Raw genomic sequence first — 23,670 nt, 5'->3', positions numbered from 1 at the left:
AAATGTGCAGAATCACCCTGGGTGGACGAAGTTCAGGTTGGGATATGGCTGGCTTCTTTGTTATGAATTGGTGTGGAGATTTGGGCAGTCACCTCTTGACCTGCTCTAGACCTCAGTCTGTGAAGTGAAAGTATTCGAAAGGTGAGCCGAAGATTCCCACCCCCTCTCTCTTATCCCTCCTCTTTCTACTCACAGCATCTTTATTTCTTGGGGTAGCAGGTGGAAGGTCATTCAGAGAAATAAATTTGGAAGAGTGGACATGCTCTGAAATACAGTTTGTTAAACTCATTCCAAAGAAGTACACGTTCTATTTTTCTCCTCAACTGCTTTCTTGTTTTAAGGTTTATATTTTTGAAATGACACTTTCTGAATAAATAGATGGAGGCAATAAAAGCAGCCATAAAAGCAACCCAGGAAGGTGGCAATAAAGTATGAATCATGGTTTCCAGGATCAGCTGCATTGTCAGAGTGTACACATCACTGGGAATGACACTAACAACTGCTGTGTTCTCCTGGGCACAGACCAGACCTGTTCTAAACAAGGACTGAACAGATACTGAAGTAAAAGAAGGAAAATGCCATAAGAGAATCTGGGTCTCAGGGACAGGCTGGCTCGAAAAGCTACCATTTGGAAGAGTTGTAGCTCGATGGAGGTGAGGTGTAGACCATAAAACAGGGGCCACAGAAGTGAGGCATGCAATTTCTGTCTTTGATTCTGCTCTTAACTTGATGTGTGATGTTGAAGAAGGTTATGTACTTTTATCTACTGACTTCCCCACAGTGGACAGAGTGAAATAACACTCTTGGCTTTAGTTGTGTGTGTGTGTGTGTGTGTGTGTGTGTGTGTGTTTATGACAAATACTTTTAAAGTCTTCAGTTTCTTCAGATGTACAAACTAAAAGAATAACTGTGTTCAATTTTTACCTCAAGTACTCATGAAATAAAATGAACAGTGTCACAGAGTAATTTGCTAAACTGTGTTTTGTGAGTACAAATACGAATTTTCTGCATCACATACAATTCAGTCTATCGAATTAGGATGAGCATTAACTAGGGAGAATACAATGCAGGAGCTGTAATTTAATAATCACACCAGACAGCCGCCTCCCACATAGCAAGAGGTTATCAGAATTATTTACATTTGGGTATAGAAAGAAGACAAGATGTGTCATCGTTTTGGTTGCTGTTGGCATTCAAAACGGAAATGATCTTCACAGACTGAAGTCAGCAATATGAATTAATGAAATTCATTAACTTTGATAGTGAAAATAGAAATTGATATCAAACAAAGTATTTCTCTAATTTAAGGTAAGAGGGTCTCTGGAGAAGAGAAATAGCTTAAGAATGCATAGAGAAAGGAAATCCTAGTGTTTTGATATATCACTGTAGCTCTGTCTCTATAAGTTTGTCTGTATAAGTTGGTCATGTGACTGTGGGAACACACAGGAGAACTGCAGACTCTAAATAGCCTGTTGGTTGCCTACACTCTTCCCACCAGCCTCACAATTTCTCTGGCTAATATTTTGTATGTGCATTGTTTCCTCGTTACAAACAGGTGGTTACAGAATATGCTTTATAACCTGTCAGTGGTGGTGCATGCCTTTAATCCTAGCTCTCAGGAGGTAGAGGCAGGCAGAGCTCTGTGAGTTTGAGGCCAGCTCAGTCTACAGTTAGTTTCAGGACAGCCAAGGTGGTTACATGGAGAAACCCTGTGTCGAGAACCTAAACAAAATAAAATAAAACAATAAAAGGAATATGCATTATAACCATAATAACTTCCTCATTAAGTTAACTTAAAATAGGGACCCTGGTCTAGCCAGCCTCTTTGAGATAATCCAATTGATTTCAGCTTAGAAACTAGGCTCATGAATAGATGATGAATGTAAACAGTGTGTCTCCAATCTTATAGTAATAACACCTTTGTTTATTCTTGAAGCCCATCTTTAAAAAAATTGAATTGAGCAAGAGTTTAGACCTTCCTTTGGTTCATCTTTGATGTTTGATGTGGCTTTAGGTTGAGAAAGTCACTGTGTGCTAGTGAATGGGTGAGTCCTCCTGACTAGTTTGCTAGCGTAGGTAAGGCCATGATACCCTAGCATATTTAAGGATAAACAGAGCAAGGAATAAAGAGATTATGACGATTTTTGGATGGGGAAGGAATTTAAAGGGCCCAAATGGGGATCACTAGACAAAATATAGCAGCTTGGATAAAAGTGTTCCAGAAGGTAGAATATTTGCACAGGAGAGAAACAGGGTAGGCTTCAGAAATAAAGGAATTACAGCAACTAGGAAGTGAAAGAACAAGAAACATTTGACCTAAGACAGAGCTTTATATAAGTCACACCAGCTCATATCTCTTCTGAATGTGCTCTCAGAAAACTTAATTTATTACTTAGACTTCTTTAATTTTTAATTTTAATTAAATTATGATCACATCATGTTCCCTGTTCCTAGTGCCTTTCATGTACTTACTTTATTCCTTTTAAAATTCATGGCCTCTTTTACTTAACTGTTATTTATTATATATATTATTTCTAAAGGAATGTACATAGGCATACATGTACATATGTTTAAATACATAAATATACAACTACACCTTTCTCAATCCATTTGTTGTTACTTGTATGTATGCACAAAACATTAGGGCTGACAATTTGGCATTGAAAAAAAAAAGTCACTGCTGGGCCTCCCTCTTCCAGTATTGCTTAGTTGCCTGTAATTCTTTGTCTAGGGATTGGGATCTGTGACATTTTTCCCTTCTATGTAATCACATCTACTTATATTGTACTGCTTCTGATCTTGTGTAGGCAGCCATATTGGTATGTTAGCATGGGTTAAGATTCCCTGCCATTTCTAGGAGACACAATCATACAGCAGCTTTATTCACATCTAGAATCTTTCTACCCTCTTCTGTGATATTCCCTGAGCCTCAGGTGTAGACATTATGTTGTAGATGTATTAACTGGAGCTCAGAGTTGTAAAATTTCATTAGTGAATTCAAAGCAGGCCTCACTGAGAAGTGGACTTTAAAACCACAAGGGGAAGAGACTCAGCTCAGAGCCCATTTATTTATGATGTTATAACAAAGTCTTCAAAGCTTAGATGACATCACAAAAAGTTTATTAACATATTAATGAAACTTATTTGAATGTTAGGGTACTGTTTTTTATTTGTTGTTTGTTTATCAAGACACGGTTTCTGGTTTCTCTGTGTAGCTTTGGCGCCTATCCTGGAACTCTCTTTATAGCCCAGGCTGGTCTCAAACTCTCAGAGATCTCCCTGTCTTTGCCTCCAGAATGCTGGGAGAGTGCTGGTATCAAAGGCATGCACCACCACTGACTGACTTAGAGAAAACTTTTAATGGTACATTTTCTTTATTTTTTATGTATTTAATGTTTTTTTTTTTCATTTTACATACCAACCAGAGTTCCCCCTCTCCCCTCCTCTGGCTTCACCCCAACTCCCTATTCATTCCTCAGTAAGGGTAAGGCCTTCCATGGGAAGTCAACAAAATAAGCTTATCAAATTGAGGCAAGACCAAGCCTCCATGCTGCATAGAGGCTGAGAAAGGTAACCCTCCACAAGGAATGGGCTTCAAAAAGTCAGTTCATGCACTAGTATAAATCCTGGTCCTACTACCAGGGGTCCTACTGACTGTTCAAGACACAGAACTGTCATCCATATTCAGAGGGACTAGTTTGGTCCTATGCAGGTTCCCCAGCTGTCATCAGTTCACAGTCAGTGAGTTCCCACTAGCTCCTGGTCAGTTGTCAGTGTGGGTTTACCCATCATGATCTTGACCCATTTGCTCATGTAATCCCTCCCCCCTCTCTTCTACTGGATTCAGGGAACTCACCACAGTGCTTAGTTATGGACCTCTGCATCTGCTTCAATCAGTTATTGGATGAAATTTCTATTAGGGTGGAGAGGGTGTCTGAACTGGTCTTCTCCTGCATTTAGGCTAGTTTTTTTTAAGAACCCTGTCAGTGTAGCATCACTTGTGTAAGTACATCCTGTAAAAGATTATTTCTTATTTTCCTACATTTTAACCAAGAAAGACTGAATGTCTAAAGTGTGAGGCATTTAACTTTCTAAACTCTTTACATTGACAGAAAGGTACACACTCCCTAAGAAAAACACAATCTGACTCTTTTCCTTTGGTGCATGGGACTGCATAGCAGAAAGCACAGGATGGTAATTATGAGCTCCAAATTGCAGGTGTTTGGTTATGCATTAACTATTAATCTCCATTTGTTCATTTGTGAAATAAGAGTGTTGGACAATCTCAGCACTTACAGGAGATTCTTATTCAAGTCATTAAGGCTAGTGACAATTTTGAAAAGCATTGGAACTAACAGACAATTAAATTTGGGCTCATTATTTAATGCTTCATCTTGGACTGGAGACTTCAAAAGTGTATCAGCAGGTTGAAGGTCTGTGGGGTTATTGGATAAAATGAATCAAATATCTAACAGTAAGCTTTATGTCAACATTTTTATATACACCAGAACCACCGAGAAAACCTGAAACATTTCAAATCCTGGCTTTCTCTAGAGTCAACAATCTCCCAATTGTTCTTCTTATTGTTAGCTCCATTCTATCATTAGGGAGGGTAGAATAAAGCATACTGAGGCTAACTATCACTCCAGGATCTCAGAAATTCCTCCGTACTTGGTGTGTCTAGAAATGATTGACTGGCTCCCTTCTTTACCTCTTGGACTGAGAAATGATTGAGAAATGACTGAAGTTTATATATATATATGTTTCCAAATAATATAATAAATAACAAAATAATATGCTATAATAAATAATATATATATATTCCCATATCATTCATCTTTCCCTCTCAAACATAGCCTCTTTGTTGTTAATTGTTATTATTATGTGTATCTATATACACAGTTATATATATATACAACTTGCTGAGGCTTGTATGTTTATCCTTTTGGAGTGACCATTGACATTTAATGACAACATAAGGACTTCATCACTGGGGAAGACCAACTCTCCAGCTCTCAGCTGAATGCTGTTTTTTGTTTTTGTTTTTGATTTTTGGTTTTCGAGACAGGGGTTTCTCTGTGGCTTTGGAGGCTGTACTGGAACTAGCTCTTGTAGACCACACTGGTCTTGAACTCACAGAGATCCACCTGCCTCTGCCTTCTGAGTGCGGGGACTAAAGGCATGCACCACCACTGCCCGGCTTTGAGTGCTGGTTTTTTAAAAATTCTAATCATTAGCATTGTAATTGCTTCTGACAGACAATATGCTTTTTTGTAATGTTTTATCTGTTGGGGCCTGTTTTTAAATTCTTTTAGGATATACCATCTCCCCCACCTCTGCTAGGACTAATTCAGCCCTGTATTGAGACAGAACCTTTGTTTATTTAAGTGTGCAGGTAGATGTCTCTCTTCTGGATGGAGATAATTTTTAGCAATCCTTGGCCTTTCGAGAATCTGTAAGTTACAAATGTTCTTTTCTGGAAAGTTCTTACCCAGAGTGTAGTTTTATAGTAAGCTGGATAGAAAGGGACTCCTACACCTATTTTGTCTTTGCACAACTTCTACAAATGCTGTACAAACCCTACCTGATTTTTCAGTCACCAAGGCAGTCACACTTTACCTAGGTCTCTCTTTTCTGATCTACAGTCTAGAAATTTTCTCTGAGCAGAAAACTTTGCATGAGTGTAAGTCATCTTTCTTTTCTATTTTTCTTTTAATTGTCTGGTACAGATCACACTGTGGTGGTATCTGTTTATCAGAGCATGAACTAGTGATTTACTGTTTATTCAGTTTGTTAGTTGTTTGTGTCAGGAGGCTAATTCCAACCCACTTTCTCCCCTTTTATCCTGAAACTCAAATCTTTCAAAGCTAATGTTAGCTCTTGTTTTATAAACATTTTGGTTTCAGCATGGCATAGCACCACACTCCAGAAGGCATCAACATGAATTTCTTGTTTTCTCCTGAGTAAAGAGAAAACTAAAAACATGAGAAACTCAAAATTTTGCTTCCAGTGTTTTGAAGTATAATTTTTGGAACCAGTAGGAACATTATGTATTGACCTAGATAATTGTGAGCATATGTAAACTCTGAGAGCATTTCTGAGGCAAAACATTATTTTTCCTGGAACCATGTAAAACATAGCAAAATATTCAATGTCTGCCAATATTTGTCTTGAAGTCAAACAGAAATTAAAATACCTGGTCAAGAATGTAAAATATGCTCTCTGCTCCTCCCTGTTCTAGAGACAGCCGCATCTTTTCGTGCAGTGCCAGCCTCGTTCCGGAGACACAATGGTGAAGGTCGGTGTGAACGGATTTGGCCCTATTGGACGCCTGGTTTACAGGGCTGCCTTCAATTCTGGCAAAGTGGACATTGTTGCCATCAATGACCCTTTCATTGACCTCAACTACATGGTCTACATGCTCCAGTATGACTCTACTCATGGCAAGTTCAAAAGCACAGTCAAGGCTGAGAATGGGAAGCTTGTCATCAGCGGGAAGGTCATCACTGTTTTCCAGGAGCGAGATCCCCCCAACATCAAATGGAGCGATGCTGGCGCCAAGTATGTTGTGGAATCTACTGGAGTCTTCACCACCATGGAGAAGGATGGAGCCCACTTGAAGGGCGGAGCCAAGAGGGTCATTATCTCTGCCCCTTCTGCTGATGCCCCCATGTTTGTGATGGGTGTGAACCATGACAAGTACGACTCTCTCAAGATTGTCAGCAATGGGTCTTGCACCACCAACTGCTTAGCCCCCTGGCCAAGGTCATCCATGACAACTTTGGCATTGTGACCACAGTCTAAGCCATCACTGCCACCCAGAAAACTGTGGATGGCCCTCCGGTAAGCTGTGGCGTGATGGCCGTGGGGCTGCCCAGAACATCATCCCTGCATCCACTGGCACTGCCAAGGCTGTGGGCAAAGTCATCCCAGAGCTGAAAGTGAATCTGACTGGCATGGCCTTCCGTGTTCCTACCCCCTACGTGTCCTTCGTGGATGTGACATGTTGCCTGGAGAAACCGGCCAAGTATGAGGACATCAAGAAGGTGGTGAAGCAGGCATCCGAGGGCCCACTGAAGGGCATCCTGGGCTACACTGAGGACCAGGTTGTCTCCTGCGACTTCAACAGTGACTCCCACTCTTCCACCTTTGACACTGGGGCTGGCATTGATCTCAACGACAACTTTGTAAAGCTCATTTCCTGGTATGACAAGGAATTTGGCTACAGCAACAGGGTAGTAGACCTCATGGCCTACATGGCCTCCAAGGAGTAAGAAGCTCACCCTGGACCATCCACCCCCAGCATGGACTTGAGCAAGAGAGAGGCCTTGGCTGCTGAGCAGTCCCTGTCCAACAACCCCCACACTGATCATCTCCCTCACAGTTTCCATTCCAGACCCCTAGAATAAGGAGGGGTTTAGGGAGCCCTACTCTCTTGAATACCATCAACAAAGTTCACTGCACCCCCCCAAAAAAAGAATGTAAAATTTGCTTCTGCTTTAAAAACTTAGCAATGTGGGACTGCAGAGATGGCTCAGTGGTTAAGAGCACTTCCTTCTTTTCTTGCTCTTCTACGGTACCAGGATTCAGTTTCTAGAACCTGTATTGGGAGACTCCAGCTTCATGTAACTCCAATTATATGGGGTCCAGTGCCCACTTCTGTCCTTCATGGACACCTGCACACACAAGCCTCTCTCTCTCTCTCTCTCTCTCTCTCTCTCTCTCTCTCTCTCTCTCTCACACACACACACACACACACACACACACACACACACACACACACACAAATTTACAAGAAATGCTTTAGTTATACATGATAGTTCTTTGGAGGGTTGTGATGTCATTACTAAAGACTTAAATGACTGAAGTCCAGACTGTGCTCTATGGTGCTCTGTGTATCCTAGTGCCTAGGAGGGTACCAGGCATGAACAAATCTGTCAAACTGGTAGTGGGTCTGGGTAGTCACCATGACCCTCCCCTGTCAGGGGTATTGTTGGAGTCGGGGGACAATGCTACTGATGGGTCCATCCTGTTATAAGAGGCTCACACTATTATCCTGGGCCATGGTGACAACTCGGTCCAAGATGCTGCTGGTGGCCATGTCTGTGTTTCTGGTCCAGATGCAGTTGAGGTCGGTGTTGATGTCCATTGTCTATATAACCACAGGAGCCCATGAGAACCATGTGTTGAAGGACAAGGGGAGGGCAGTGCTGAGCTGGTCTTGCCCGTCACTGGAGAGCTGACTCCCTCTTCACCTGTTGACCAACCCCTCATAGGAGAGCTGTTTCTACCCTTCACCTTGGAGGGGTGGTCCCAGTAGTCCAAAATGACAGACTCAGCTATCACCTAAGCACATATCTGGGGCTTTGAGTTAGCACTCCCCAAAATTTAACTAATCTATGACCTGCTGGAGTGCTTGAGAGGACCGACCCTGAAGAACCATAGCCCCAGATCTCCATGAATAAGGACAACAGCATGGTATCTGAGAGGAGATTCAGTGATAGCCCAGCACTGATGCTATACCAGAAGCCAGAGGTCTTGAACCTGACCAACAGCATACTACACTAATAGCAAGTAAACTTATTTGGACAAGAGGGTATACTGCATCATATATACACAACAGATTCCAATGCCAATAAGATGAATGAAGAGGCAATGGAGATGCAGAATTTTTATAAATGACTTTTGTTCTATTTTTGTTTATTTGTATGCGTGGTTTTGGATTTTTGTTTTTCTTGTTTTGTTTTAGTTTTATTGATATTCGTACTTGTATGTTTATTATTTCTCCTTAAGTTTTCCTTATGTGTGTGTGGGGGGGTGAACACTGTAAGTGAGAAGGGCAGATATAGAGGTACTGGGAGATAAATGGGATTAGGATGCTTGTTGTGAAATTCCCAATAAAAAAATCTTATGTAATTAAAAAAAGAAAGAAGTATTGCTTTTTGCTTCCTTGTGTTGTGATTTCAGAGAAAGTGACTAATACTGAGTATGGTAAACATTTAGTATCAGATGATGGTTGCAGAAGTCTCTCACATGGTTAACAATTATATTCATTAATACCAAATGAAGCAATTTTATATAATAATATGAATAAATATGAAGATGATAAACATTACATGTGCTTACAAATTTCTTGATGCACCTAATTTACTTTCCCTTGTTGACCCATCTCTAAAGCTCCACAAACAGATGCAATTATTCAGTTTTATAGCTGTGGAGGCTGAGGCATGGGGACAATAACTAACTTGAGCATGGCTAAAGAGTAATTAGTGATAGAGCAAGCCTATTAGGATACCATCTTGCTTCAGAACCTAAATTTTAACAACAGGATTCCCTGACACTCTGCACACAGAAAACACATTGATGCTCACCTATACTTACACTAAGGATGAACCCTTTTAGGGTTAATGTATAAAATTAACACTAAATGTATCCTGTGTAAATCATTCCACAGAAGCTGGTCCCTAAGCTGACAATGCTTGGCATGAGTTTGATTGCACAACACATTCTAAAATGAGCAGAAAGATCTGGAAGGGAAATACTAGCTGCTTGCAAAAGGATTGGAAGCTAAATTGAGTGCTGAAAAAGGAAGGCTCCTTATCCATAGGTGTAAGAAGGGCAGTGATTGGCATAGCCCTCTACTTTGTGAATGTACATCTATTTCATGCTAAAGCATTCAAAATGAAACCCTATGTTTCTACAACACTGGGATATTACACTAGACAACATCCTCATTGCAGTTTGCCTTTCATTGAGTTTACCCCTGAAGAAAGAAATTATAAGACAGAAGACATGGGTATGTGCTGCAGTAGAAGCTGTTCTTTTGGTTCTCTGGTTTAATTACTCAATACTTCAGAAATCTCCACAGTCCAAAGCAATGAACTACGTCAACTCATAAATAGAGCCCGTAGTCTACAGTGACAATTCAGAAATTCTGTCCTGTAAAAATACAGTATACTTACAAGTGCAATAAACTTCCTTCAGGACTGATATTCAAAATTTACAAAGAACTCAAGAAGCTAGTCTCTAGAACACCAAATAATCCAATTAAAAAGTAGGGTACAGAAATAAATAGAGAATTCTCAATAGAGGAGTTTAAAATGGCTTATAGACACTTAAGAATGTGCTCAACCTCCTTAGCCATCAAGGAAATGCAAATCAAAACAACTCTGAGATAACATCTTACTCCTTTCAGAATGGCTAAAATCAAAAACACCAATGACAGTTTATGTTGGAGAGCATGTGGAGAAAGGGGAACACTCCCCCACTGCTGATGAGAGTGCCAACTCATGCAACCACTTTGGAAATCAGTATGGAGAATCCCCAGGAAAATGGGAATCAGTCTACCACAATCCAGCAATTCAAAATCCAGCAATTTCACTCTAAGGCACATACCCAAAAGATATATATTCATACAACAAGGACATCTATCTGTTCAACTATGTTCTTAGTAGCATTGTTTGTAAAACCCAGAACCTAGAAGCAACCTAGATGCCCCTCAACTGAAGAATGGATAGAGAAAATGTGGTACATTTACACTGTGGAGTACTACTCAACAGAAAAAAAACAATGGAATCTTGAAATTAGCAGGCAAATGGATGGAACTAGAAGAAACCATTCTGAGTGAGGTAACCCAGTCACAAAAAGACAAACATGAGCCTTCATCCAGTAGCTTATGGAAGCAGAAACAGATACCCAAAGCTAAACACTGAACTGAACTCCTGGAATACAGTTTCAGAGAGGAAGGAGTGATGAGCAAGGGGGTCAAGGTCATGATGGTGAAACCCACAGAAACAGCTGACCTGAACAAAGGGAAGCTCATGGACCCCAGACTGATAGCTGGGAAACAAGCATAGGACTGATACAGATTCTCTGAATATGGGTGTCAGTTAGGAGGCCTGGGCAATATAGGGAGCCTCTGGTAGTAGATCAGTATTTACCCCTAGCATATGAATGGACTTTGGGAGCCCATTCCACATAGATGGATATTCTCTCAGCCTAGAGACATGGGGGAGGGCCTAGGCCCTGCTCTAAATGATATGACAGACTTTGAAGATCCTTTATGGAAGGCCTCACCCTCCCTGGGGAGCAGAAAGGGGATGGGATAGGCGGTTAATGGGGGACAGGGGAGGAGGGGAGGGAGAGGGAACTTGGATTTCCACGTAAAACAAGCTTGTTCCTAATTTAAATAAAAAATAGAAAAAAATCCTTTATCCTTCTACTCTCTTGAGAACAAAGAGAAAGCACTATGTTTTGTTATCATTATACAAATAGCACTTATTATGTTAAAATATTATTTAACAACTTTATATCCTTCATATTATTGAACACTGGAAGCCATCTGTGATCCTAGTATTGGTCTCATTCTGCAGAAAAGGAGATTGAGGTTGATGGAAGCTTTAGTATCTTTCATAAAGCCCAGAGTTGTCAGTAGATCTAAATGTAAATCTTTCTGCAAACTATGAATATTTTCTAACTCTCTGATATGCCTTGCTGATCATTGCATCCTTCTGTTAAAAATTTTATACATGCATACATCATTTTATGATAGAGATAATATGGAATCCAATCACAGATTGCCACAGTTACTCATTTTTATTTGTTTTATAATCATTAATCTTTGCCATTGGGTCATATGGTTTACATTTGCTCAATACAACCAGATTTGCAAATAGAAAAAATGAATGCTCATCTGTTTATCTATCCAGACATTATTACAGTCAGTTGTCCTAGACCTTGGCATCTTTTGCAGTCAGTTCAGAAGTTCCATTCAGTACTAGAAGCTTAGGGGGTAGTTGATCTATTTCTCCTAATACACTATAATAAATGAAGAGCATGTTTGTTCTATTTTTTTAGAAATGTTTTTCCTGTTCTGTTTGTGAATATTTTATGCTATATGTTGATCTTGATTTAAAATTCAGTAAATCCAGGCTCATCACTACTTGTAGCTCTATCTTTTTGACAACTTTGAGAACCCAAAAGGAGCTTTAATATTTTTACCTTTGCTCTTTCCTGTCTTTGAAGACATGGCTTTTGAGTCTATGGCAACAGGTGTGTTTCCTCCCAGTCCCTCCTCTCTTGTTTCCCTTTACTGAGATCATTAGCCAAGTCTTACTTATGAAGAAAAGGAACTTCAAAGAAAATGTTCGTGCAGAAAAATAAAAGGGTTAAGGTTCCCAGACTCAAAGCAGAATTTACCAGAAATGAAGATATGTGTAATAATTTCCAAATTGTACTTACGGATACCATTTTATTCTATTGATTGTAAACCGTATTCAGCAAAAGGGATCATGCAGCAGAGATAAGAGGAGATGAAAAATTGAAACAATGCATTGATGGAAGTTTCCTAACTGCAAAAACTGAGAAGGCTGTGCCATCCCTGGGGATGTGTGGGGGGGCATGGATCTGATGCCTGAAACACTGAGAGCTGTGATGGAATCAATGGCAGAGAATCCCGTAATTACTAAATTAGACTGCTCCATTTCTGGATAATGCATGCTGCATTTTGATCCTGATTTAAAATCCAATTAGTTCAGGCCCATCATTTCTGTTAGTTCTAGCTTCTTCTGATGCTTTGAGAACACTGATGTAGCTTACCATTTTCATGTTTGCTCTTTAGTGCCTTTGAAGATGTGGCTTTTTGACTCTATGGCAACAGGTGTATTCCCTCCCACTCTTGCATATTTGGCTGATTACATTCTTGGTTTATCTTCAGATTCTCTTATGTCCTTGAAACCAATGAGACACTACATTGGTGCACACTTGTCTGTTCCAATAAATAATGACAATCCACCATGAAACCTTGGCTTTGAAATCACTGCTTTTTCTTTTTTAATGTTTCGAGTTTTATTTTCTATACTGAACTCATCCTTCCAAAATTCTGTTGTTTTCCTTTGCTGAAATCATTAGCCAAGTTTTACTTATGAAGAAAAGAAACTCCACAATAAATAATAAGATTTTAAGTATCTCAAATAAGAGAGTCAAAAACTTAATCGTGAAAATTTGATCAGTAGTTTTCTGGTGAGAGTGTGTTTGGGAGCAGTACAGGAAGTGTATTAAAATATCTTTAGCTGTTCATATATCTGTGTACAAGTGATTGGGGAAGTATGTAATATTTTCGTGGGAAATGAAATGATGGGATAATTTTATTATAAATATATTGGTCTTTGTTTTTGATTACAGAATTAATTTGTTTTTTTCCTATTTTTGTCTTTTTACTGAATATATGGAGGAAGACTCTTAAACTGTGGTTTAGTACATAATGTAAAAACATGGTCTTCACAGACAAGCAGCAAGATATACCGACTATGGTACAGCAAGAAAGGAGTCAGGCAATATTTCCTCCATGGGCTTACTGAAGAAAACATGAAACATTGATTGAGAGCCACTTGTTAATTCACACCAGGGAACCATGCAGATTACTTAATTTTGAAAATTACAATGTAAACAAAGCCAAAGCCATAAAGGAGTTCAAGGGCCCTACATCAAAATAGTGTTTTGTTCATTGACTTTGACAAGTGTGGTTCATATACTCAAGTGTTACTTATGATCGTATTGCAGTGAATTAGCATCAAGCATTTCATCAAAATAATGAAATCTTAGTGCTGTAATAACTTACAAAGTTCATCATTTTTCTGATAATAGATAATTTAAATGATCTATATGCATTTATAGGGCACTAATGTTCTTTCTCTCTTTCCCTCCCTGCATTCTTCTTTCTCCTTTTATACATAGAGGATTAAAAACAAACTAAATATTTTTCTGCCTTCTCATAAACTCACAGATTGTTAAAAATGGTTATGTGATTAATAGTCCACAAATGCATATATTCTGTCTGCATTCTAAATTCAAAGGCAATTACTACATTAATAGTTGCATAGCAAATACTGTAACAGATTTCTAGATAAAATTGATTCTATGAAGAGTCTAAGTTTCAACCTGGTGTGGTGGCACATGCCTTTAACTCCAGTACTTATGAGGCAGAGGCAGGCAAATCTCTGAGCAGATCTCTGGCTAGCCTGAGAGAGACTCTGTCTCAAAGCATTTTTTTAAAATTAAAAGTACAAGCTTTTTATTTATTTGTCTAATATGAGAGTTAATTTTTAGTTAGAAATATTAATATTTGGACACTGAAAAAATCATTCATAATTTCAAAACTCCTATTAAATGAATTTACTCTCTATAAAATTGGTTAATTTTAATTCTTGATTAAGGGCCCACTTTGCTCTTAATTTTGTACACTTCTAGAAAACAGAAAGAGCCTTTTGTTATCATTCTTTTCATCATTACCTAAACTTTATTCTAGTTATGAAAATACTAGAATAAACTGTAAAAATTGCAAAAGCAGTATTGATAATATGGGTGGTGTATATGCCCAAACAGAGAAACCACATGTTTATGTATTCCTATTACATGATATGGCACATTATTAATTATAATATAATTATTATATATAATTATTATAATACAATTGTTATAATTATAATGTAATTATAATTATAATATTAATTATATATCACATTATTAATTCTATTAAAAATCTGAGTTAAAGTTTAATGTGATGGCATATGATTTCAATTTGAGGATATTTGATCACACAGTAATCCCTAAGATTGCATTATTTACTGGAAAAACCCGTTTCTAGTTGCAGTGTGGTTCAGTTCTAGCACACCTTTAATCCAAGAGCTTTCTGCCTGAATATTGTAAAAAGAATTAAATGGAGTCAACCATAGGTTGAGGCAGAGCAAGAAACCAGTTGGTAGGAAAAAAGCAACACAGAGAGTAAGAGAGAATCAGGAGGAAGGCTAGAGAGACACACAGGAAGTGTGTGGGAGGGAGTAGTAGAAGTAGTAGAAGGGAGGGACAATTAAATTTGAGTAGTTTTGTTTGAGATGGCGTAGGAAAAAGCTCACTTTCTGGGATATTGGTGAAGGAGGAAGGTCAGCTGGGTGCTCTCTCTGCCTCTCTGAGGTAGCAGGCTTTAAGCCCAGCATCCGGCTCCCAAGCCTTTAGTGGTAAAATTGAATGATTCAGATTTTGTTACAAATAACATCTCAGCACTCAAGTAACCCTGGTAGGCAGGTCTCTGAACATATCTCAGACCAGTTTCAGCTTTTTGTTTATTAGTCTGTTTCACACTCCATAGCCCCTTTGTGGCAATTGAGGACAAATTTCAGAAGGTATTCTAGGCATCTGACTCAGGACAGCAGGGTTGCATGGCAAGTGGTTTTACCCACTAAGCCTTCTTGATGGTTCTATGTCATTTAATTTTTATTAAATTTATTTTTAATTTCATTTTACATTCTAACCCAAGTTCTCCCCTCTCCCACCCCTCCTCCTGCTCTCCTTCAACTCCTCCCAAACCCAATACCCATCCACTATGAGGCAACAGGATGGTCGAGGGTTAGGGATCGAGAGGGAGAGCAAGGAAAGAGATATCTCAATACAGAGAGCCACTATGGGGTTAGGGAGAAACCTGGTGCTAGGGAAATTCCAAAAAATGTACATAGTTGACCCCAGCTAAGATTCCTATCAATAGTGAAGAGGATGCCTGAAATGGCCTTCTCTTGTAATTAGATTGGTGAATAGCCCAACTATCATCATAAAACCTACATCCAGTAACTGATGGAACCAGATACGGTGACCCACAGCCTGCGCTCCTGGAATTCAGCTGAAGAGCAGGAGGAGGGATCAATTTAATACTTTTTATATTTATTCTTTGAAAATTTATGCGTGCACACAATGTATCCTAATCATATCCCCCTTTCCTTGTCCCCTCCTACTCCGCACAGAAACACCATCCCCCCTCAACTATCCAAATGTCTCCTTTCTTATTTATTTACATCATTATATACAGATGCATGCATGTTTATACGAATGTATGAGAGTGCCCATAGAGTCCATAGAACCAAACCTAGGTTTTTTGGAAGAACATTATGTGTTCTCACTGCTGAGCCATCTCCAATGGCTCTATTTATTCATGTTTTAACCAGTGGAGTGAAATTAGTGCTGCCCACATGCCTTGGGTGTGGGAGAATCCATTTTGGATTAACCTACCAGTGGCCACGTCCCAATAGTAGTGATACTTCCTTGCCCAGTATATCAACTGCCAGTAGCTCCTCACTTAGCAGTGGGACCTCATAAGCTACTCCCTTATCCATGTTAGATATTTGGCTGACTTGATCATGCTGAGGTAGTCTGCAGGTAACCACAAGGTCTTGGAAGAGGAGACAGAAAAATTGTAAGAGCTGGAGGAGGTGGAGGATTCATTCAAAATCCTGTCTTCTGGACATGATGTGGCTATTGAACCTATGAATTCACAGCAGTTGTGGTTACCTTCAGATCTCCACTTTGCAGGAGATAAGTTCATGAAAATGACACTCTTTATAAGTGGCTGTTCAAGTTTCTTGATAATGAGAAATGTGTTTTGAAAGCACTTTATTTTTGTTTTACTAGACCTGAACAAGATGAGGTATGATAGCAAAAGAAGCAATTTTGATTCTCTAGGAATTGCACTGTCTGTGTGTCAACATATATACTGGATACTCAATATCAATATATCTTCTGTGAAAGATAGATATATAAAAACTTACTATGTGCCCAAATTCCTTATCACATAGTGGAATGTGTTTTCTCCTCCTCTAAAGTTTCTTCCTCTTCTTCTTCCTTTTCCTCTTCCTCTTCCTCTTCTTCCTCTTCCTCCTCCTCCTCTTCTTCTCCTTCTCTTCCTCCTTCTCCTCCTCTTCCTTTCTTCTTTTTCCTTTTCCTTCTCTTCTAGAAATTGCTTTACCAGATTTTTCCCTTTCTTTGTTTGGGAAGCAGGTGTTGTTGTGTAGCCCAAGCTGGTCTGGAATTGAAATTCTTCTGTATCAGTCTTCAAAAGTGCTAGGATTAAAGTGTACATCATCCAGTCCAGCATTATGAGATTTTCTTTTTAAGTAAAAGAGAAGATTATCCTATACAATCTCTAATTTATTTTCTTGTGGTCTGGAGAAATTGAAGAATATGAACTTGATTAGAGTTGATTAAATTACTAGAGAATTTCAAATATTTTTTTTACCTATGAACCTTTTTATTTTTCTCCATTTTTATTTAAATTAGAAACAAGATTATTTTACATGTCAATCCCAGTTCCCTCTGCCTCCCCTCCTCCCCTGTCCCCTCAACTAACACCCTACCTATTCCATACCCTTTCTGCTCCCCAAGAATGGTGAGGCCTTCCATAAGGAAGTCTTCAGTGTCTGTCATATCCTTTGGGATAGGGCCTAGGCCCTCCCCCGTGTGTCTAGGCTCAGGGAGTATCTAGAATGGGCTTGAAATAATTTTATAAGGAGGAAATTATTCTATTTTATCTTAGCAATTTTAAATAAATTACATTAGGAATAAAGCAAATGTTTGTTCATAACAGCAGAATCATACGATTAGGCTCTTCTTTATAGGAAGCCACAAACATGTGCATATTACATATGTTATTGATGGTGAGTACCATATTCCCCAAAAGTAATTTCTATTTTTCTGTTATGGAAATAATGGAATGTGTTTTTCATCTTGATGAGTTTTTTCCTCAAATATGTGAAAAATGTTTCAAATTATTTTATTCAAACAATTGCAAGAACATAAACTCTTTACTTGAATTGAAAAAGGAATTAAACCATGACTTAGCTTATTTACTAAAACAAAAGAAATCAAAGCATCGACCCATCTTGGTCTTCTCAACTGCTGGAACGAAACATTCCAGGCTATGTAATTTACAAACAATAGGAATCTGTTTCTCACAGTTTTAGAAGCTGAGAACTTGGAAGGTCCAAGTGCTAGCAAATTTGGTGTCTGGTGAAGGCTGCTTTTTCTTGCTTTTCCTCACAGGATAATATTCTCACATGGCAGGACAGCAAAAGGGCACAAAAGGGCCTGGATGCTCCCCTCAATGTAATACCTGTACTAATTCCACTCATGAGGGAGAGCATGCATGGTCTAGTATTTTCCCAAAAGGCCTTACCTTTAAATAGTGTATTGAGTCACTTCCAAAACTGGGGCCTTACATATAAATTCCAGAAGTAAACATGACCAGCAAATTTCTGTTATTGTTAGCAATGGAGATTGCTCCTGGTGCTGCTTCTGATGCTGAAGAGCCACATTCTGTGTTACTGATGCTCTTTTGAAGTTCTCTTCCTTAAAGCTTTGATTGTAGGCAGAGCTTTGTCAATAAAGGCACGGTGATTATCAAGGGGCACACTGCATTGCCCTCTGTGGTATCAACTGTTTGGGGACATTGTGAACATGTGGATTGAGTTTATGAAGTTGTGTTATAGTATCTCTGATGCAAAACAACAGACTTTGTCTTCAATTTGTTTCATTTTTCTTTTTGCGTTCTGGAAAAGACTTTTTTTTTTTAAATACAACCCAGGCTGTCCTAGAACCTCAGATACAGAATTAAGTGGCCCTGACTCCCTTAGTGTTAGGATCATAAGCATATGGCACAGTACCTAGCTCACTTCTTAACATGTCTGCAATTAATGTAATACTTACTATTTCTTTGTTTTATACTGTTTTTTCTTTTGAGTAGTGATTAGACATAAGGACATTTGCTTATAATTTAATAGTTTTTCCCCTCAGGAAATCACTCATGTATCAAATAACAATTCAAGTATTTTTTCTTTTAAATTTCTTTTAAAAATCTTCTATTTATATTGCATAAAGGTTGGCCTAGAATATATTTGAGATCCTTTATGAAGATTCCATACTTACAAAGAAAGTGAATCAGATGTCATTCATTACTGGCCCAAGTCAGCTCCAGAAAGTGCATAAATAGACACTTCTGGGTTATTTTAACCATAATAAATGCACAGAATATTGCTAGGTTCTCCCAGAGGGTCACACAGATAGGAAATGGCTCTGAAAAAGGAAAGTGTTAGTCTTTGGGGATTCGACTCCTGAATCTGTCAGAAAGTTCGACATATCTCAGCTGACAATGACACTTCATTTAAACTTTCAAAAAGGAGAATCCTTTTCCTGGATTAAAATTCCATTATCTCTCTACATAGAGATGTACAAATATACAAACATGCAGGCATATGTATCCATAGCACAGGAATCAAGGAGGACCTATGCAGTAAACCAGGGATGTGTGCACAGTTTGCCACAATAAGATCTGTAGAAGTACGTAAAGGAAATTTTTAATTCTCACAACATTGCAATGGTATTTGAACTTTAGTAATCTGGCTGCTGTGAAGATTCTCAAATTTAGTTTGGGATGTGTCTTTTATTATTATCATGGTAGTTGTGAAGTTTGAATATGTATCATGGTGTTTGAATATGTAGCAAACATTGTATAAATGAAGCAAGAAGCATGGAGATATTGATAATTTTACCACAAAGAAGTTAATGTATACATTTCAGCTTTTAAATTAGGTCCTTATTGGGAGTCCAGCCCAAGCTACCAAAAGTCACCTTGGGTAGTTTTTTTTTCAATTAAGGGTCATTCCTCAGTTCTGTGAATGCAGATTTAATGGGAGTGCCATTTTCCTTCAGAGTGTGGGAAAACACATTTCAGTTTTGAAATTTTCTCAAGCTCATGTTACTTCCAACAACTTTTATCTTCTATAGTCCAAGGAGGAAAAGAGAACACTGTGCCAGCTTGACGAAGATTGCTCTAACTAAGGTCTCTTACATACTGGTAACTGTGTACCTATACATAAGAAATCCTAATAAAATATTAGCCAAGTTAGGTAGGCACTATGCTTTGATTATCCATTCATCTATTGGTGGACTTCTAGGTTGGTTCTAGTTCCCTGCTAAAGTTAACACATCAGTAGTGAACATTGATGACCAGATAGCTCTTCAGTAAGACATTCAGTCCTTTCTATATTCCCAAGGTGGTATAGCTGAGTCATATGGTGGGCTTGAAAAATCTCCATACTGATTTCTAACTAGTTTGTAGTTCTACTGACAGTGAAGAGGGATTCCCCCTTCCTCACATCCTCTCCAGTATTAGTTGTCACATACAAGCTAATTCCTGTTTAAGAAATACATATAGGGGCTAGAGAGATGGCTCAATGGTTTAGAGCACCGGCTGCTCTTCTAGATGACCTGGCTTCAATTCACAGCACCCACATGGCAGCTCACTACCATCTGTAACTCCAGTTCCAGGGGATATGATGTCAATGTGCACCAATGCATATACAATGAACTTAAATAAATTATTTTTAAAAATAAACACATTCAAAGCTAACGAAACTTGCCACCATTCTAAAGCATACATATATAAAAGCAAAAAACAAATTTGTCAAGAATTTAGATAAAAACATATTTACACCAATTCCTGTGTGTGTGTGTGCCACCTACAACTATGTTTTCAATGTTAGAGGGCAAGGAAAAAAGTAAACGTGTGATGCAATATGCTGTGGGGGAAATTTGGTTGCATTGGTCAAGGTTGTTAGTGAAGGAGTGTGGACTAAATATAGAGTGGCAGAGGACATTTTATGTAAACCCTAGAGGCAAGTTCTGGGAAAAAAAAAAACAACCAAGGGCTGGTAGATTTAAAAATGGCCTCAATTATCCAGCACTTGGATGATCTTCAAATAAAAATCAGAGAAATGTATGAAAGAATAATGTATTGGAGAAATCTACTTTAGTGTTTAAAGAGATCTTAAAAAAATCTCAAAGGCACAGATTACAGTTATAATTAGGGATAATGTTTCACTTCATTTTAAAAATGAGTCATCAGAAAGAGAGTGGGAAAATCATGTCACCTGCACCTGCTGGGTTGTCTCATCATCGCAGGAACTGGGACTTCAAAGGAAACGGCGGGAGTCTCCCAACATGCCCATTTGGTTTCACTCAGTTATTGTTTAAGATTTGTACCCAACACACAAATAGTTAATTAATATTTGTTCATCCTTCCCATACATCAACCCATAACACAGTGTCGAGCTGATAATTGCTAAAACAATTGATGCATGCACATTTCACTCAGTGTAAGAAATGGTGTACATATTTTTGTGCTTGTGAGTATTTATCACTCTGTGGAGTGTCATTTTATTTGGTTTCCTTTGTTCTGTTGATTGAAATGACTAGGAACACACAGGTCTGGAAGGATACACAAGGGCTGTATGGAACACGACTTTACCAATTATTGGCACGCGTGGCTTTGATCATCTGCTGGCTTGCAGCTTTTCTGTAGTCAAAACCTTTTTACATCCTTGTGGCAATCAGTGCAGCACACTTGTATTACTTCTAAATGTGTTCACATCGCAGGTGAAGTACCAACAACCACAGAAGGTGTATCATACAGCTGTCCTTTATGTGCTCTCGTCATTAGGCTTTGACATTAGGTTTGGATGACTAGAAAGTGTCCTCTTTCCTGTTAGGTTTGAAATTGGTAAGATGTCATGTCTCTTCCCTTAGACTTGGAAGAGTGGTATCCATCTGTGGGAAAGCCAGAGGACAGCTTAGTAGTGTTGACATGTAGTACAACTTTATGTTCCTCATAAAACATTTTGTTAAATTTACTGTTTGCTTTCATTCGTTTTGCACAGAAATCCATCCTTTTTTTGCAGAGTTAAACATTTATTTTTACTATTTCATTTTATGTCAATTAACATCTTCACTTTCAGTTTTACTTTGGTGTAATTTTCCTTTGCTCCATTTTACTTGTAGTCAATCTTTATTTTAATTTCAATTACAGTTCCAACAGTAGACTTCTGGATTTTCATATTTTTCTTGAATAAATTTCTTGAAACTTAATAATTGATGTCATTTTCTGCAAACAAACCTGTTGTTCATATTTTGGGGGGGTGTGTTGTTTTTTTTTTCAAGACAGGGTTTCTTTGTGGCTTTTTCACTATGGTTTGGCTTTTCTTATTGTTGTATTGAAGGCTTAAGTTTTATTTGCACAGAAATGTAATAATGTGAATTTTCTCTGAAGATTATGTGACTTTACCCCTTGAGTTCTAGCTGATAAAGATTTCCTCTGTTGTAATTTTGTAAAGATTCCATGTTTTGCTTGAACTTTTTTCTGAGGAGATGATGAAGATGGTCCTTGTCTTCATTTCTTCCTGTTACCAGCTTAATTCAAGTTTCTTACTTTTCAAAAGTCCGTGTACTTTTTCAGGTCTTTAGCTAGTAAGCACTTCTTAAAAGAAGCAATTTAAACCTAATTTCACAGTTCAGTTTCTTAAATATTAACCCAGTAACACTTATATTCAAACATTATAAATATACTTATGGTGATATATTATTTATGATCTAATAAGCTTGCCTGGAGATCAAAATGCAAAGCTAGCCACAACCACAGAACGTGGGCAGTGGTGGCACACACATTTAATCCCAGGACTCAGGAGACATAGGCAAATGTAGCTCTGTGAGTTCAAGGTCACCCTAGGTTACATGAGTTTGAATCAGTCTTTTAGAAACAGAGCTCACACCTTTGATCCCAACACTATAGAGAATATAAGGCGCTCAGTGAGGTCTCAAGAGCAGTCTGAGATTTGGTGAAGAGCAGTGAACTCTGGAGATGCAATCTGAGGTTTGGTGGATCACCCCTTCAGTCTGAGCATTGGTAAACGTGAGAACTTTCTGGTGACTGGCTGCTTTGCTTCTCTGATCTTCATCTTAAACCCCAATACCTGTCTCTGGGCTTTTATTATTCGTGCTACATATATTCAGAGCCTAAGCCTATGTCTTTGTAATTCATTGGCCAGTTGTTCTACTTCAGAGTTAGAATGTTTTGATAAAATTATACATTCAGTACATATGAAGTATTATGTTTCATTGCTTCTAACAGACACATTTTTGACAGCAAGGCAGACCATCTGAAATCATGAAACATAGCATAAGGGTAGAATTTTGTAGGTCTGGTGACACAGGCCTACATTTCCAGCTATTAAGGTGTGTGAGTCAAGAGGTTGTAATTCGAGGACAGTTTGCATTGGAGAGTTGTTCAAGTCCAGCCCTGGCCGTTTACTGAAACCCTGTTTGGAAATGTAAAAATGGACTGGATACATTTCAGTAGTAGAGTACTTGTCTATTTGCATGCTTGAAGCACAGGTTCAGTCTCTAATTTCATACACATATACATACATACATGCACACAGGCATGCATGTTTATACATGCTCACACACATACACACAGAGATAGACAGAGAGAGAGATTGTAAAATTTCTTGATAATGAGTCAACTGTGATATGTATTTTCACTAATGGAATTTTAGCTGAGATAAAAATGTCATTAGCAATATCAGAGAAGATGTATTATGAAACAATCTTATGTTAAAATTTACCTTATTTCTCTAGTAAAAAAAAATCAATTGTTTCATTATTTGTTTACTCCTAACAATGGGCTTTGATTTTGCTGAGAAATTTCACTACTTGCAATTATGTACTGATGATATAGCTTGATTAAACTACTTCTGAACGGTTAGAAGCAGCTTAGGAAGTATGCCATTCTTGGAAGAACCTAATCCTGGGAGTCAAGGTGTATTAGTATGATTTTAACAGGTTTTTAATCCAATGGCCCATTTTCCTGAATGTGAGATTTTAAGATGGAGCTAAGTAACTCATCCATCCTAGTGCATACCTCCACTGTTTTTGAAACCAAAATGACTTCATTCCTGTTTTACACAGTAGGCTATAGATGGATTAGAAGGTAAAGTTCAAATTTGCACCTGCTGTTTT

General features: G+C 38.3%; 1 pseudogene; it reads left to right on the top strand.

Moving 5' to 3' along the window:
* Window positions 1–6,289: 6,289 nt before the first annotated feature.
* On the top strand, window positions 6,290–7,274 carry LOC100774655 (annotated as a pseudogene).
* Window positions 7,275–23,670: the final 16,396 nt, after the last annotated feature.

Source organism: Cricetulus griseus, chromosome 2 (genome assembly GCF_003668045.3).
Source record: "Cricetulus griseus strain 17A/GY chromosome 2, alternate assembly CriGri-PICRH-1.0, whole genome shotgun sequence".
Taxonomy (NCBI): domain Eukaryota; kingdom Metazoa; phylum Chordata; class Mammalia; order Rodentia; family Cricetidae; genus Cricetulus; species Cricetulus griseus.
This window is presented reverse-complemented; position numbering and strand designations above follow the sequence as displayed.